Source organism: Engystomops pustulosus, chromosome 9 (assembly GCF_040894005.1).
Source record: "Engystomops pustulosus chromosome 9, aEngPut4.maternal, whole genome shotgun sequence".
NCBI classification, from domain to species: Eukaryota; Metazoa; Chordata; class Amphibia; order Anura; family Leptodactylidae; genus Engystomops; species Engystomops pustulosus.
This window is the reverse complement of record NC_092419.1, coordinates 98,122,564-98,138,852: the sequence shown is the minus strand read 5'-3', so window position 1 is coordinate 98,138,852 and position 16,289 is coordinate 98,122,564. Positions and strand designations below refer to the sequence as shown.

The 16,289-nt window shown below is 48.7% G+C and overlaps 1 long non-coding RNA gene across 1 annotated transcript; it reads left to right on the top strand.

Annotated features, from left to right (window-relative positions):
• Positions 1 to 1,205: 1,205 nt before the first annotated feature.
• Positions 1,206 to 4,461, top strand: LOC140076937 (uncharacterized). The gene is made up of 2 exons (XR_011849678.1): positions 1,206 to 1,332; positions 4,314 to 4,461. It is a non-coding gene; the product is annotated as an uncharacterized lncRNA (long non-coding RNA).
• The last annotated feature ends 11,828 nt before the right edge of the window (positions 4,462 to 16,289 follow it).

Sequence of the window (16,289 nt, the reverse complement as noted above, 5' to 3'; positions counted from 1 at the left end):
ACTGTAGTTACGCCCCTGTTTTATGTGTCTCACAGCAACTTATCTCCTGTTAAAACAAAGGAACCAGTTGAAATTCGACATGTCCAATTCTTCTTAAAATTTGTTGTGGAATATTTGGTATGTCGATATACCCTATACACTTACAACAGTCAGAGTACCCACAAATCAATGGGGTTGGCCAACTTTTCTCTTTTGTGTATTGGTACAACAGAGGTCATTCAAGAAAAGTAACGATACAAGCCTTTATTTCCTTAATTTAGTTATTTTAAAGAGAAGATTGTAACTTGAGGGGTGGTTGCACCCAGGCCCAGGGTGCTTAGGTTGATCCACCTCTGGTGCTATTGATTCCAGTTGAAAATTGGGCATTCATTTAAAAAAAAAAATACAGGTCCTTCACAAGCATTATGAACTTCCCATAGGTCCTCCACTGTGACTTTCACTTAGGTCTTCCACAAGTATTGTGACCTTCTCATTGGTTCTCCATAGGCATTATAACCTTCTCATAGGTCCTCTACAGGTATTGTGGCCTTCATGTTGGTCCTCAACAGGTACTGCAACCTTCTCAGAGGTCCTCCAATGGTATTGTGACCTCAGAAGTCCTTCACAAGACCTTACCAACAAGTTATACTAAACCCTCTGGAATGGTCTACTTTTTTAACCCAAGAAACCACGGCTGTGCCTAAGAGTCAGTAGAAATAAATTTGTCTGTTGAATCAACGTTGAGACAATTAATTAGTAAGTAACAACAATGGACCATCATCTACTAGGCCTCAAGGGTTACAGCCTCATTTGAGACACTATGGAGTCCCGACTGCGGAAGAAAAAGGGCTCAGCTTGGGGCTACAATGACCCACACTGACCAATGTGTTATGTTATAACTAATCATATTATACTGATGTCTTCTCATGAGCAGATCTCATGAGGGATCTGTAGACCTGAGTGTGACCGCTACCTCCACACCTCTATAACTAGTACCCATACAACGTCCATAGATGTCTTCAGGTAATTGAAGGCATTGAGCGATCCTCCATCATGGCCTTGTCGTCTCTAGCCGAATGGAGCGTCTATTCGCTAGCAAATCCCAAGGAACATCTTAAGACAACAAAATGGCGGCCTCCGCAGTGTGCAAATAACACGTTTTCTTTGGAGAGACGAGAAATAGCAATGGGCTTTGCAGTCCGCAGCGTGTGACACTGTGCCATGCCTGTGAGGGACGCGCGTCTGATTCTCATTACAGCGGGAGCAGAGGTGACAGAGGTTCTGCAGCGAGCAGATAAGAAAACGAGAGAAAACAGGACGAGAAGAAGAAGTGTACAGGGAACAAGGAGGAAGGTGAGATCCTGAGGAAGATGGCAGACTTCGACAGAAAGGTGCTAACTAGATGTGGTGTGATTCAGGATGTAGGAGACGGGGAACTGCTGAGCTGAGAAGGTAATGGGTCTCCAGACTGTGTGCGTGGCGGGGCGAGGAACATGAAGAAATAGGCTCCGAAATAAGAAATCCCAAAATGATAAGGTCTCCGAAAGCCCCAGCCATATCTGATGGGGCAAATCATTGTACTATACATGGCCAACACCACCTTAGGAACATGCAGGGCCTATATAATAATGTCATATAGGGGTATTGTAGTATGTCACCCTATTCATGTTATTGTGACCCCTTCCAATCAAAAGAACAGTTATTCCTACTAGGAAATTAATTTCACAGAGGAGTGAAATTTCCTACTTTGTTAATTTCACAGAGGAGTAACCCTATGCAAGTATTTTAGGAAGAGATGCTCAGGAGACCTATGAGGAAAGGTGACAGATCCGTCTAATTGCTGAAATTCGGACAGACTACTTCCACCTCTAGAGGGTGCTGAAGATTGTTTCCCCTAAATCCCTTCTTCATGCAATCCCTTCCCTTCCTTGGTTGAACTTGATGGACAAGTGTCATTTTTCAATCGTATAAACTATGATACTATGATTATACAGTATGAGATTCATATATGGGACTTAATAATGTAATGTAATAAAAAATGTATACATGGAGCTCCCCCTAGTGGTGCCAACATGCAGTGTCAGTTTTATTATTAATGCTTTGACTATTCAGATTTGGAGATTTTGATCTATATGACATAATGATGAGCTCTGACCCCCGCTGTGGAGTATGTTGGGAGTTGTGGTCAGTTTTCCTGTTGTCATGTATCTTCAGGAGTAGATACCAGTCAGCTGGGTGCGGAGCTCAGTTTGCTGCCATTTGTGCTTATGCTAACAGCCTTGTGCCATATAGATAACATTACAAAGAGCTTTAATCCCAGTGTAACTGCTGGAGGCCCGGAGACATGTTTACAGCATTCACTCAAGTGTTTGCCTCCAGATCCTCCCCTACAAAAGAAGACAGAATGCACTATTCTTCTCCTGGAGGCTGCACAATGGGGGCTCGCCCTGGTGTCTCCCACCCACCCTTACAGCAGTGATAAAGTTCCCTCTATAGCATAAAAAAGTTTCCTCCATCCAGCTACTTATCCCTCTCTTCCTGCGCCACACTAGTCCAGGGGCTATGCCTAGAATTACATCTCAGCGCCACTTCCTTATCTCGAAGTCTGAGATACAGAATAAATACAGTATATAATGGGTCAGATTTACCCGGTCCATTCACCTCCTCCGTCTCGGTGTATGTGAGTGCTATTCTTGCGACACAAATTCTTTTTTAAATTCCGGGGTTTTTCCGAATCCGTCGGGTTTTCCCGACGGCCACGCCACGCCATTTCTGTCACGTGAAAGCCGATGGCGTGCACCAAAATCACGGGGCAATTCTGCGCAAATCGGAAAAATTTGTGAAAGCCGACGAAAATGTGTGATTTGGACCCTTAGTAAATGAGCCCCAGTATGTGGGACACTTATAATATTTTGTTGGGGGCATGAAGGATACTCATCAGGGGAGGGCACTAATATTTTATGGTGTCAGAAATTGGTGTCATGTGTGGGGGGTAAAGGGCATGTATGATAAAAGGTAAATAGTTGTGTGTGCCACAAATTTTGCCCCACTTTCTGTCCTATAGAGGCGATAGATATGCCTTTGGTTCATGTCACATCTCCATCATGAGGGTAGCCATGACATTTAGCTGGAACCCCCACATGTCACCACTGTCTATTTATGGGGTCGGGTCAGTACATGGGAGGGGAAATTTCTTTTTCTGCCCCCTCTGCATGGAGGAGGCCATATTAGAAGATGTATACGATGAGAGTGGCGCTCATTAGCATCACGGCCGCTCCATGGCGCTGCCTCCGATAATGAGATGCGTGGAGGCTCAGAGGTGAGGGGGATGCAAATGAGAGCTCCAGTAATAGGAAAGGTTCCCATGGTGAACACTCACACTCATACTCATGGTTTACACACACAAAAGAGGCAGAACCAATTTAGTCATTAAAAAATCTGTGAAAATAATTAAATTATACCCCTGCCCTAAAAATAATTTTAAAAAACTGTGTCCACTATATTATCTCCTATGGGATTATTTTTTTCTGTTACCACCCCACTCCCTGTAATGTTCAGCCATATTTGTGTCCCTTGGATCCCTCTATGGCTCCATGATTAGACCTAGACCGTTGAATTGACCGGATGGCTGTTTCATGGATATGGGGTCCCCCAAGTCTCCCCTCACAGAGTCCGAACTTCAGAACCTTTTGTTTTCAGATGGTCAGGACTTCCAATCCTTCCAATCCTACTCCACTGACAACCGACCTAGCATGTGTGATGGTGTCAGCGGAACAGTTGTAGGTTTAACAATGCTTTTGAGGCCCTAACTTATTATGGACCATATAATTCAAAAATATCACAGTTCCTGTTTTGAAGGTGTAGACAAGCAAAGAACTTGGGGTTAATTTTTCAGGGCCCGTCATGAGGGTCACTCCGAAGGTGTCAAAGACCTTCTGATGGTTGGGCTGTACATCTAGTATGAAGAGACAATGGGGTCCGTCGGACGCATTTCCATCGGGTTTCGCAAATTTTTCCGTTTTTGCATCGGCGCCGGCTTGCATGCGACACAAATCGGGAGCGTGGCTGTCGGACAACCTGACTGATTCGCACAAACCGCAGAATTTAAAAATGAAATTGTGACGCAAAATGTACCGGGAAGAAGAAGGTGAACTCCGGAGGACCTGAGCGGGGAAGCGACACATGCAGGAAATTGGACACACGATCCTCTTCGGACATTCCGGATCGGCGTCGTCAACGGGACTGGTAAGTAAATGTGCCCCATTATGACTGACCAGTATCATGGAGATCTTTTGTATTAAATCCAAATTTTACAGATTCCGTTCTATTTACAGGTTCCATCTTGCATATGAAAGGAGCAGATTTGGAGAAGAGCGTCCTGTCACTCACTGCCATTGAGTTTTCTGGACATTTCATAGAAGGTCAATCATGGTCCAGGCTCTAATTGCATATAATTTCAATAATTATAGATAAAACCCACAATATTCTCTGATGTTTTATTTACGTTTTCAAACCTCTTTTGGACTCGACCATTGGTGTAACAGATTTTGCATGTGGGTCTAGGAAGCTAAAGCTTTGTCCTTTAGAAGTCAAGGCATGCTTATTGTAGAGCTTGGAGAGACATCTCAACCCCTGAAGTGCTTGTTTAGTAAGATTTCCAATGACAAAACTAAGACTAGATACATGGGCAAAATAGCCATGGGGATCCCTTGAGAGGGGGAGTCCATTTCAGGTTGGTCTTTCATATTAAGAAACTGCGCAGGGATGTTGCCTAAATGTTTAAATGTTGTGGCAGCAGATTAAGTACTGGATAATTTGTGGGACACCAGGACCTACTGAAACTGAAAGGCCCCATTTGTATAGTTGTCTTATCCAACAGATATAGCTACACGCATCACCAGTGCCTTAACCCAAAGATATGTATTCAAAATATTGTACTAGCCCTGTGTGGTGGCTGCACAAGCATGATGGGAGTGATAGTTAACCTTCCGGAGGGAGGGGGGTGGAGCGTCGAAAGGTGAGTACACCTTTTGTTTTTTTCCTACAGGCATTATATTGGGGGTAGGGGCTGCAGACTATAGACTACAGGAGCTGGCTGGCTGTATACTAGGGGGCTGGCTGGCTATATACTACAGGGGGCTGGAAGGCTATATATTACAGGGGGCTGGAAGGCTATATACTACAGGGGGCTGGCTATATACTACAGGGGGCTGGCAGGCTATATACTACAGGGGGCTGGCTATATACTACAGGGGGCTGGAAGGCTATATACTACAGGGGGCTGGCAGGCTATATACTACAGGGGGCAGGCTATATACTACAGGGGGCTGGCAGGCTATATACTACAGGGGCTGGCAGGCTATATACTACAAGGGGGGGCAGTCTATATTCTACAGGGGCCTGCAAACTGTATACTACAGGGGCTGGCTGGCTATATACTACAGGAGCTGGTAGGCTATATACTACATGGGGCTGGCAAGCCTTTATACTACAGGGGGCTGTCAGGCTATATACTAGGGGGCCTGCAAGCTATATACTACAGGGGCTGGCAGGCTATATACTACAGGGAGCTGGCTATATACTACTGGGGGCCTTTGACCAGTGCATTTTCCACCACCGGCTTATACTTGAGTTAATAGGTTTTTCCATTTTTATGTGTTAAAATTAGGGGTCTCAGCTTATACTTGGGTCTGCTTATACTCGAGTATATATGGTAGTCCTCTGAATCTGAAAAAATCATTATGGGGGCCTTACCAGTTGAAGACCACTGCAGTAGATGATGCAGTCATGTGACCTCCATGACATGTCACCTGATAATAAGGGGCTTTATTTCCTTGGCCTTGGGCACAATTTCCAATACAAACCAACGTCTTAATTTCATTAAACCATCTTAGTTCTGTTTTTATTAATAAAAAAAATCCCCCAAACCCCTTCAAGCATCAAATTACAGAGGCAAATGTATAACGTCAAAACCAATGATCCCGGTAAGTTAGAAACGACGCGTCCTGTACGAGAAGAACGCGACGGGAGCGGCATCAGCGGCACCCGAGAGGTCGATGCCGAGATACACGTAATAAAAATGAGATGCGGGCATGGAGGGTAATAAGACGCCTGACAAGGGCAAAGGATAATGGATGGGCATAGGAGGCGAGCTACGGACAGATGTATGGAAGAAGCGAGTGGTGGAAGAGAAAACGAATAACAAAGACGAGGGCGGAAAAAAAAAAACGTAGCTGAAGAGGGAGTTTAAAGGAAAATCTGTTCTCGGGGATCTGTGCTTTTCTGTCAGGCGGCTCTGATTAACGGGCTGCCTTCCAGCTCGCAGCCGTCTGCATGGCTCCCTGCACCCCTCCCTGCTGGCTTCCTGATGGGGGCGGGGCCTGCCGAAAGGTTACATTTGCACAATGTGCCTCTGGAAAAGCGTGCCAAGGGGAGGGATGGGGAAGGGAAGGGAGGGGGCAAGCTGAGCCGGGAGAGGGAGAGCCAAACCATTCTGCAGTGTCTGTGTAATGGAAAAAAACCCTCTGGGGACATGCAGAAAAATATCAAGTTACACTCACTCAGTACAATGAAGAGAGAGAGAGAGCGGAGGAGGGGGGGAGTAGTCCTCCCCTGCCTGCTCTGTGCTAGAGCTCTTTCAAAAGAAGCCGAGGTTTGATCTGAGCGAATTGTTCTGTCTTCAACATTTCATATACCAAGGGTGCGAAAAAACAGGACGAGGACAGATCTCATCATTATTCCGCCGTTTCTTCGTTAACCGTTCGCCCGCTGACGACAATCCTATACGTGTAGTTCATTTACACATTTCCATCTAGTCGCTTTGCAAAGAGCTCGGCTAATTGTTCAGCCCGAGGCGCTAAAGAAGAAGTGTGAAAATGGGAGAGTGTATTCGTAGATGAGGGTGCATGAAGATGGCTATGGAAGAGTGGGGAAAGTGAGGATGGGCAGGAGGCACTTAGAAACTTTCTCTAGTAAGGTTCTAGAAGTTTGACAAGTAATGTTGGATACATTGAGGCACATTTACTTACCCATCCGGAGGAGTTCCCAAAAACCCATTGTCCGACGATAATGCACTGTGCCGCGATTCACTAAGATTGTGCACTCGATATCCTGCATGTGTCGCTTCCCTGCTCAGGTCAGAGTTCACCTTCTTCCCGGTGTATGCAATTGCGACACAATTTTAATCTTAAATTCCGCGCTCAGTCCGAATCAGTTGGACCGTCCGACAAAACGCCCACCCACTTCTGACGCATGAAAGCCGGCGCCGCTGCACCAAAATCCGATAATGTGCGACCCTTCTAAATACCTGTCCCAGCCGTTCAAATCCTGAATACCATGAACAGTCCGACGGAAATGCGAATAAGCCCCATACAGTATCACGAGGAGTCATGATAGTGGAGGAGGATTTATCCTTGATGCGACACAGTAGGGAATGGAGACTTGATATGTTTTACCATGGAATGATAGAGTAGTTACTGATGGGGAACAAGAGATGTGTTAAAGGGGTTTTCCAGCTTCTACATATTGATGACTTATCCATAGAAAAGGTTATCAGTATCACATCACTGGGGTCCTACAGCGACCACCACCAATCAACTCTGTCTGTCTCCTCCGCCAGAAGCAACAGATCGGAGCCAGAAGAAGCAACCTGGGAAAATGACTTCCCCCATTTGTTTTTTTCTCTTCCCCTATATCCTATGGGCTGTGGGATTATAGGTTAGTGCCATATGTACTATGAAGATACTATCATGATATGTCACCCAAGATATTGTAAGGAAGACAAATACTGATTCATATGGACACATCAATAATGGCGCTGCCCATCAGAAACCTTGGATGAATGAAACAGTACTAAAGATTCAGACTTGGAGGGGACATAGATGTGAATTTCCACCATGGATTTGGTCAGTCTTTGTACCATTTTTAAAAGGACTGAACAACTGTGTGCGTTGCATTTTTGTGGGTTGCATCTCAGGTTAATTTGCCAGAATTGCTCCTCCAATTGCCTATAATGATAAAAAAAAAACATTGGGTACAATACAGATAATGAAAATAACATTTTGCACACAATGGGGCACATTTTCTTACTCGTCCCTTGTGCGATCCCCGCTGTGCGTTGTCCGATGATCATGGACTCCAGAGCGTTTCACTAAAATTGTGCGCCCGATATCCTGCATGTGTCGCTTCCCTGCTCAGGTCCGCCGGAGTTCAGCTTCTTCTTCCCAGTGCATGTAAGTGCTTGCCTTGCGATACAAATTCAAATGGTAAATCCTGCGCTCAGTCTGAATACGTCGGATCGTCCTACGGCCCGTCCCCTGATTTGTGTTGCATGAAATCCGGCGCGTTTGTGCCAAAATCCGTTCACGTGCGACAGAATCCGCTTTTAAATGCGGCACAAAACGGTAATCGTCAGAATATCCAACGTTTGTGCGGTCCGCAGACCCTTAGTAAATGAACCCCACTGACTACCTTGATCCAGAGATCATCTCATCTTATACCCCAAGAGATTGTAAACTTGGAAACAATGGGCCTACTATATCAATCCTCAGCTAACAACGCCCATGGTGCCCATTAGTAAAGACTGATCGGATCAGCTTAAGGTTTCTAAATTCTGACTGGTTTAAAAAATGGAGCTATTGAGCCAATCAGCAGTGTCAAAAGAGATCACATGACACAATAAGGAACTTATATGACAGATATTTTAAAGAAAAACCGATTGTTGGTTAATTCTCCTAGAGGTGTCCCTGATGGATAGGACTCTGTAATACATAGATTTTTGTTGTTAAAAATATCTTTTGGATGGGTCATCAATGTCAGATTGATGGAGTCCAACATGGCGATGGGGAAATCACACCAATCAGCTGATTCGACCATGAGTACTAGAAGAGCCAGATCCCTGAAGGCATCTATTGGTACAAAGTCTATGGTCTCCAGTTTGTGAAGACTGGATTTAACCTCACCGAGTGGCCTGCAACTTCTGACCCAACGTAGACTTCACATCTTTTACTTTTAAGATGCTTGAAGTAAATAACTTTGACCTTAAGAGAGAGACAGCAATGGTCGGAAGCGCAAATGTCTCATTTACACTACAAACAGAGCTCTAAACGTGAGAACATCAATGATGTCTAATGGAAGTGGTAAATATAGGCCCAAAATTTGAAGTATTTTTCTTGTGTCCTATTCCCTATATCCCCATCATCATCTCATTTCCGGCCTACTTGTTCATTCAGTCTCGGAATGGTTGAAGTGTTCTCCTTGTGTATTCTCTCCTCTACTAGTCTATTTTTCCACCATAGGCTCGGTGGTCTCCGGCCATTACATTTCATATGGCTCATAACCACTACAATCCCTTTGAGCTTCTCTTTACTGGATTCTGCAAGTTGCTTGGCAACCACACATCTGTCTGTCGGTGACTACCTCATAACATGTAATTACTGATCATAGGAAGTCACGTACACTACAGCTACCCTCCAATGTTACTCAGACTTGTAGGTTCTTTATTCTGAGGAAGCACCAACAACACGGAGAACCATGCATGAAGAGGGGGACATGTGCAGGAGATAGAAGAGGGGACATGTGCAGGAGATAGAAGAGGGGGGACATGTGCCGGAGATAGAAGAGGGGGACATGTGCAGGAGAAAGAAGAGGGGGACATGTGGCGGAGATAGAAGAGGGGGGCATGTGCAGGAGATAGAAGAGGGGGACATGTGGCGGAGATAGAAGAGGGGGACATGTGCAGGAGATAGAAGAGGGGGGACATGTGCCGGAGATAGAAGAGAGGGACATGTGCAGGAGATAGAAAAGGGGGACATGTGCAGGAGATAGAAGAGGGTGACATGTGCCGGAGAAAGAAGAGGGGGGACATGTGCAGGAGATAGAAGAGGGGGGCATGTGCCGGAGAAAGAAGAGGGGGGACATGTGCCGGAGAAAGAAGAGGGGGACATGTGCAGGAGATAGAAGAGGGGGACATGTGCCGGAGAAAGAAGAGGGGGACATGTGCAGGAGATAGAAGAGGGGGACATGTGCAGGTGATAGAAGAGGGGGACATGTGCAGGAGATAGAAGAGGAGGGACATGTGCAGGAGATAGAAGAGGGGGACATGTGCCGGAGATAGAAGAGGGGGACATGTGCAGGAGATAGAAGAGGGGGACATGTGCAGGAGATAGAAGAGGGGGACATGTGCAGGAGAAAGAAGAGGGGGGACATGTGCACGAGATAGAAGAGGGGGACATGTACAGGAGATAGAAGAGGGGGGACATGTGCAGGACATAGAAGAGGGGGACATGTACAGGAGATAGAAGAGGGGCACATGTGCAGGAGATCGAAGAGGGGGACATGTGCAGGAGATAGAAGAGGGGGACATGTGCAGGAGATAGAAGAGGGGGACATGTGCAGGAGAGAGAAGAGGGGGACATGTGCAGGAGAGAGAAGAGGGGGACATGTGCAGGAGATAGAAGAGGGGGACATGTGCAGGAGATAGAAGAGGGGGACATGTGCAGGAGATAGAAGAGGGGGACATGTGCAGGTGATAGAAGAGGGGGACATGTGCAGGAGATAGAAGAGGAGGGACATGTGCAGGAGATAGAAGAGGGGGACATGTGCCGGAGATAGAAGAGGGGGATATGTGCAGGAGATAGAAGAGGGGGACATGTGCAGGAGATAGAAGAGGGGGACATGTGCAGGAGATAGAAGAGGGGGACATGTGCAGGAGATGGAAGAGGGGGACATGTGCAGGAGAGAGAAGAGGGGGACATGTGCAGGAGATAGAAGAGGGAGACATGTACAGGAGATAGAAGAGGGGGACATGTGCAGGAGATGGAAGAGGGGGACATGTGCAGGAGAGAGAAAAGGGGGACATGTGCAGGAGATAGAAGAGGGAGACATGTGCAGGAGATAGAAGAGGGAGACATGTACAGGAGATAGAAGAGGGGGACATGTGCAGGAGATAGAAGAGGGAGACATATGCAGGAGAAAGAAGAGGGAGACATGTGCAGGAGATAGAAGAGGGGGACATGTGCAGGACATAGAAGAGGGGGACATATGCAGGAGAAAGAAGAGGGAGACATGTGCAGGAGATAGAAGAGGGGGACGTGTGCAGGAGATGGAAGAGGGGGACATGTGCAGGAGAAAGAAGAGGGGGACATGTGCAGGTGATAGAAGAGGGGGACATGTGCAGGGGATAGAAGAGGGGGGACATGTGCAGGAGATGGAAGAGGGGGACATGTGCAGGAGATAGAAGAGGGGGACATGTACAGGAGAAAGAAGAGGGGGACGTGTGCCGGAGATAGAAGAGGGGGGCATGTGCAGGAGAAAGAAGAGGGGGGCATGTGCAGGAGAAAGAAGAGGGGGACATGTGCAGGAGATAGAAGAGGGGGACATGTGCAGGAGAGAGAAGAGGGGGACATGTGCAGGAGAGAGAAGAGGGAGACAAGTTCAGGAGATAGAAGAGGGGGGACATGTGCAGGAGATAGAAGAGGGGGGACATGTGCAGGAGAAAGAAGAGGGGGACATGTGCAGGAGATAGAAGAGGGGGGACATGTGCAGGAGATAGAAGAGGGAGACATGTACAGGAGATAGAAGAGGGGGACATGTGCAGGAGATAGAAGAGGGGGACATGTGCAGGAGAAAGAAGAGGGGGACATGTGCAGGAGATAGAAGAGGGGCACACGTGCAGGAGATAGAAGAGGGAGACATGTGCAGGAGATAGAAGAGGGGGACATGTACAGGAGATAGAAGAGGGGGACATATGCAGGAGAAAGAAGAGGGAGACATGTGCAGGAGATAGAAGAGGGGGACGTGTGCAGGAGATGGAAGAGGGGGACATGTGCAGGAGATAGAAGAGGGGGACATGTGCAGGAGGAAGAAGAGGAGGGACATGTGCTGGAGATAGAAGAGGGAGACATGTGCAGGAGATAAAAGAGGGGGACATGTGCAGGAGATAGAAGAGGGGGACATGTGCAGGAGATAGAAGAGGGGGACATGTGCAGGAGATAGAAGAGGGGGACATGTGCTGGAGATAGAAGAGGGGGACATGTGCAGGAGATAGAAGAGGGGGGACTTGTGCAGGGGATAGAAGAGGGGGGACATGTGCAGGAGATAGAAGAGGGGGACATGTGCAGGAGATAGAAGAGGGGGACATGTACAGGAGATAGAAGAGGGGGACATATGCAGGAGAAAGAAGAGGGAGACATGTGCAGGAGATAGAAGAGGGGGACGTGTGCAGGAGATGGAAGAGGGGGACATGTGCAGGTGAAAGAAGAGGGGGACATGTGCAGGTGATAGAAGAGGGGGACATGTGCAGGAGATAGAAGAGGGGGACATGTGCAGGAGAAAGAAGAGGGGGACATGTACAGGAGATAGAAGAGGGGGACATATGCAGGAGATAGAAGAGGGGGACATGTGCAGGAGATAGAAGAGGGGGACATGTACAGGAGATAGAAGAGGGGGACATATGCAGGAGAAAGAAGAGGGAGACATGTGCAGGAGATAGAAGAGGGGGACATGTGCAGGAGAAAGAAGAGGGGGACATGTGCAGGAGATAGAAGAGGGGGACATGTGCAGGAGAAAGAAGAGGGGGACATGTGCAGGGGATAGAAGAGGGGGACATGTGCAGGAGATAGAAGAGGGGGACATGTACAGGAGATAGAAGAGGGGGACATGTGCAGGAGATAGAAGAGGGGGACATGTGCAGGAGATAGAAGAGGGAGACATGTGCAGGAGATAGAAGAGGGGGACATGTACAGGAGATAGAAGAGGGGGACATGTGCAGGAGATAGAAGAGGGGGACATGTGCAGGAGATAGAAGAGGGAGACATGTGCAGGAGATAGAAGAGGGGGACATGCACAGGAGATAGAAGAGGGGGACATGTGCAGGAGATAGAAGAGGGGGGACATGTGCAGGAGAAAGAAGAGGGGGACATGTGCAGGGGATAGAAGAGGGGGACATGTGCAGGAGATGGAAGAGGGGGACGTGTGCAGGAGATGGAAGAGGGGGACATGTGCAGGAGATATAAGAGGGGGACATGTGCAGGTGATAGAAGAGGGGGACATGTGCAGGGGATAGAAGAGGGGGGACATGTGCAGGAGATAGAAGAGGGAGACATGTGCAGGAGATAGAAGAGGGGGACATGTGCAGGAGAAAGAAGAGGGGGGCATGTGCAGGAGATAGAAGAGGGGGACATGTGCAGGAGATAGAAGAGGGGGACATGTGCAGGAGATAGAAGAGGGGGGACATGTGCAGGAGATAGAATAGGGAGACATGTGCCGGAGATAGAAGAGGGGGACATGTGCAGGAGATAGAAGAGGGGGACATGTGCAGGAGAAAGAAGAGGGGGGACATGTGCACGAGATAGAAGAGGGGGACATGTACAGGAGATAGAAGAGGGGGGACATGTGCAGGACATAGAAGAGGGGGACATGTGCCGGAGATAGAAGAGGGAGGACATGTGCAGGAGATCGAAGAGGGGGACATGTGCAGGAGATAGAAGAGGGGGACATGTGCAGGAGAGAGAAGAGGGGGACATGTGCAGGAGAGAGAAGAGGGGGACATGTGCAGGAGAGAGAAGAGGGGGACATGTGCAGGACATAGAAGAGGGGGACATGTGCAGGAGATAGAAGATGGGGACATGTGCAGGAGATGGAACAGGGGGACGTGTACAGGAGATAGAAGAGGGAGACATGTACAGGAGATAGAAGAGGGGGACATGTGCAGGACATAGAAGACGGGGACATATGCAGGAGAAAGAAGAGGGAGACATGTGCAGGAGATAGAAGAGGGGGACGTGTGCAGAAGATGGAAGAGGGGGACATGTGCAGGAGAAAGAAGAGGGGGACATGTGCAGGTGATAGTAGAGGGGGACATGTGCAGGGGATAGAAGAGGGGGGACATGTGCAGGAGATGGAAGAGGGGGACATGTGCAGGAGATAGAAGAGGTGGACATGTGCAGGAGATAGAAGAGGGAGACATGTACAGGAGATAGAAGAGGGGGACATGTGCAGGACATAGAAGACGGGGACATATGCAGGAGAAAGAAGAGGGAGACATGTGCAGGAGATAGAAGAGGGGGACGTGTGCAGGAGATGGAAGAGGGGGACATGTGCAGGAGAAAGTAGAGGGGGACATGTGCAGGTGATAGAAGAGGGGGACATGTGCAGGGGATAGAAGAGGGGGGACATGTGCAGGAGATGGAAGAGGGGGGACATGTGCAGGAGATAGAAGAGGGGGACATGTGCAGGAGATAGAAGAGGGGGACATGTGCAGGAGAAAGAAGAGGGGGACGTGTGCCGGAGATAGAAGAGGGGGGCATGTGCAGGAGAAAGAAGAGGGGGACATGTGCAGGAGAGAGAAGAGGGGGACATGTGCAGGAGAGAGAAGAGGGGGACAAGTGCAGGAGATAGAAGAGGGGGGACATGTGCAGGAGATAGAAGAGGGGGGACATGTGCAGGAGAAAGAAGAGGGGGACATGTGCAGGAGATAGAAGAGGGGGGACATGTGCAGGAGAAAGAAGAGGGGGACATGTGCAGGAGATAGAAGAGGGGGGACATGTGCAGGAGATAGAAGAGGGGGACATGTGCAGGAGATAGAAGAGGGGGACATGTGCAGGAGAAAGAAGAGGGGCACATGTGCAGGAGATAGAAGAGGGAGACATGTGCAGGAGATAGAAGAGGGGGACATGTACAGGAGATAGAAGAGGGGGACATATGCAGGAGACAGAAGAGGGAGACATGTGCAGGAGATAGAAGAGGGGGACGTGTGCAGGAGATGGAAGAGGGGGACGTGTGCAGGAGATAGAAGAGGGAGACATGTGCAGGAGATAGAAGAGGGGGACATGTGCAGGAGATAGAAGAGGGGGACATGTGCAGGAGATAGAAGAGGGGGACATGTGCAGGAGATAGAAGAGGGGGACATGTGCTGGAGATAGAAGAGGGGGACATGTACAGGAGATAGAAGAGGGGGACATATGCAGGAGAAAGAAGAGGGAGACATGTGCAGGAGATAGAAGAGGGGGACATGTGCAGGAGAAAGAAGAGGGGGACATGTGCAGGAGATAGAAGAGGGGGACATGTGCAGGAGAAAGAAGAGGGGGACATGTGCAGGAGAAAGAAGAGGGGGACATGTGCAGGAGATAGAAGAGGGGGACATGTGCAGGAGAAAGAAGAGGGGGACATGTGCAGGGGATAGAAGAGGGGGACATGTGCAGGAGATAGAAGAGGGGGACATGTGCAGGAGATAGAAGAGGGAGACATGTGCAGGAGATAGAAGAGGGGGACATGTACAGGAGATAGAAGAGGGGGACATGTGCAGGAGATAGAAGAGGGGGACATGTGCAGGAGATAGAAGAGGGAGACATGTGCAGGAGATAGAAGAGGGGGACATGTACAGGAGATAGAAGAGGGGGACATGTGCAGGAGATAGAAGAGGGGGGACATGTGCAGGAGAAAGAAGAGGGGGACATGTGCAGGGGATAGAAGAGGGGGACATGTGCAGGAGATAGAAGAGGGGGACATGTGCAGGGGATAGAAGAGGGAGACATGTACAGGAGATAGAAGAGGGGGACATGTGCAGGAGATAGAAGAGGGGGACATGTGCAGGAGATAGAAGAGGGGGACGTGTGCAGGAGATGGAAGAGGGGGACATGTGCAGGAGATAGAAGAGGGGGACATGTGCAGGTGATAGAAGAGGGGGACATGTGCAGGGGATAGAAGAGGGGGACATGTGCAGGAGATAGAAGAGGGAGACATGTGCAGGAGATAGAAGAGGGGGACATGTGCAGGAGAAAGAAGAGGGGGACATGTGCAGGAGATAGAAGAGGGGGACATGTGCAGGAGATAGAAGAGGGGGGACATGTGCAGGAGATAGAATAGGGAGACATGTGCAGGAGATAGAAGAGGGGGACATGTGCAGGAGATAGAATAGGGAGACATGTGCAGGAGATAGAAGAGGGGGACATGTGCAGGAGATAGAAGAGGGGGACATGTGCAGGAGATAGAATAGGGAGACATGTGCAGGAGATAGAAGAGGGGGACATGTGCAGGAGATAGAAGAGGGGGACATGTGCAGGAGATAGAAGAGGGGGACATGTACAGGAGATAGAAGAGGGGGACATGTGCAGGAGATAGAAGAGGGGGACATGTGCAGGAGATGGAAGAGGGGGACATGTGCAGGAGATAGAAGAGGGGGACATGTGCAGGTGATAGAAGAGGGGGACATGTGCAGGGGATAGAAGAGGGGGGACATGTGCAGGAGATAGAAGAGGGAGACATGTGCAGGAGATAGAAGAGGGGGACATGTGCAGGAGAAAGAAGAGGGG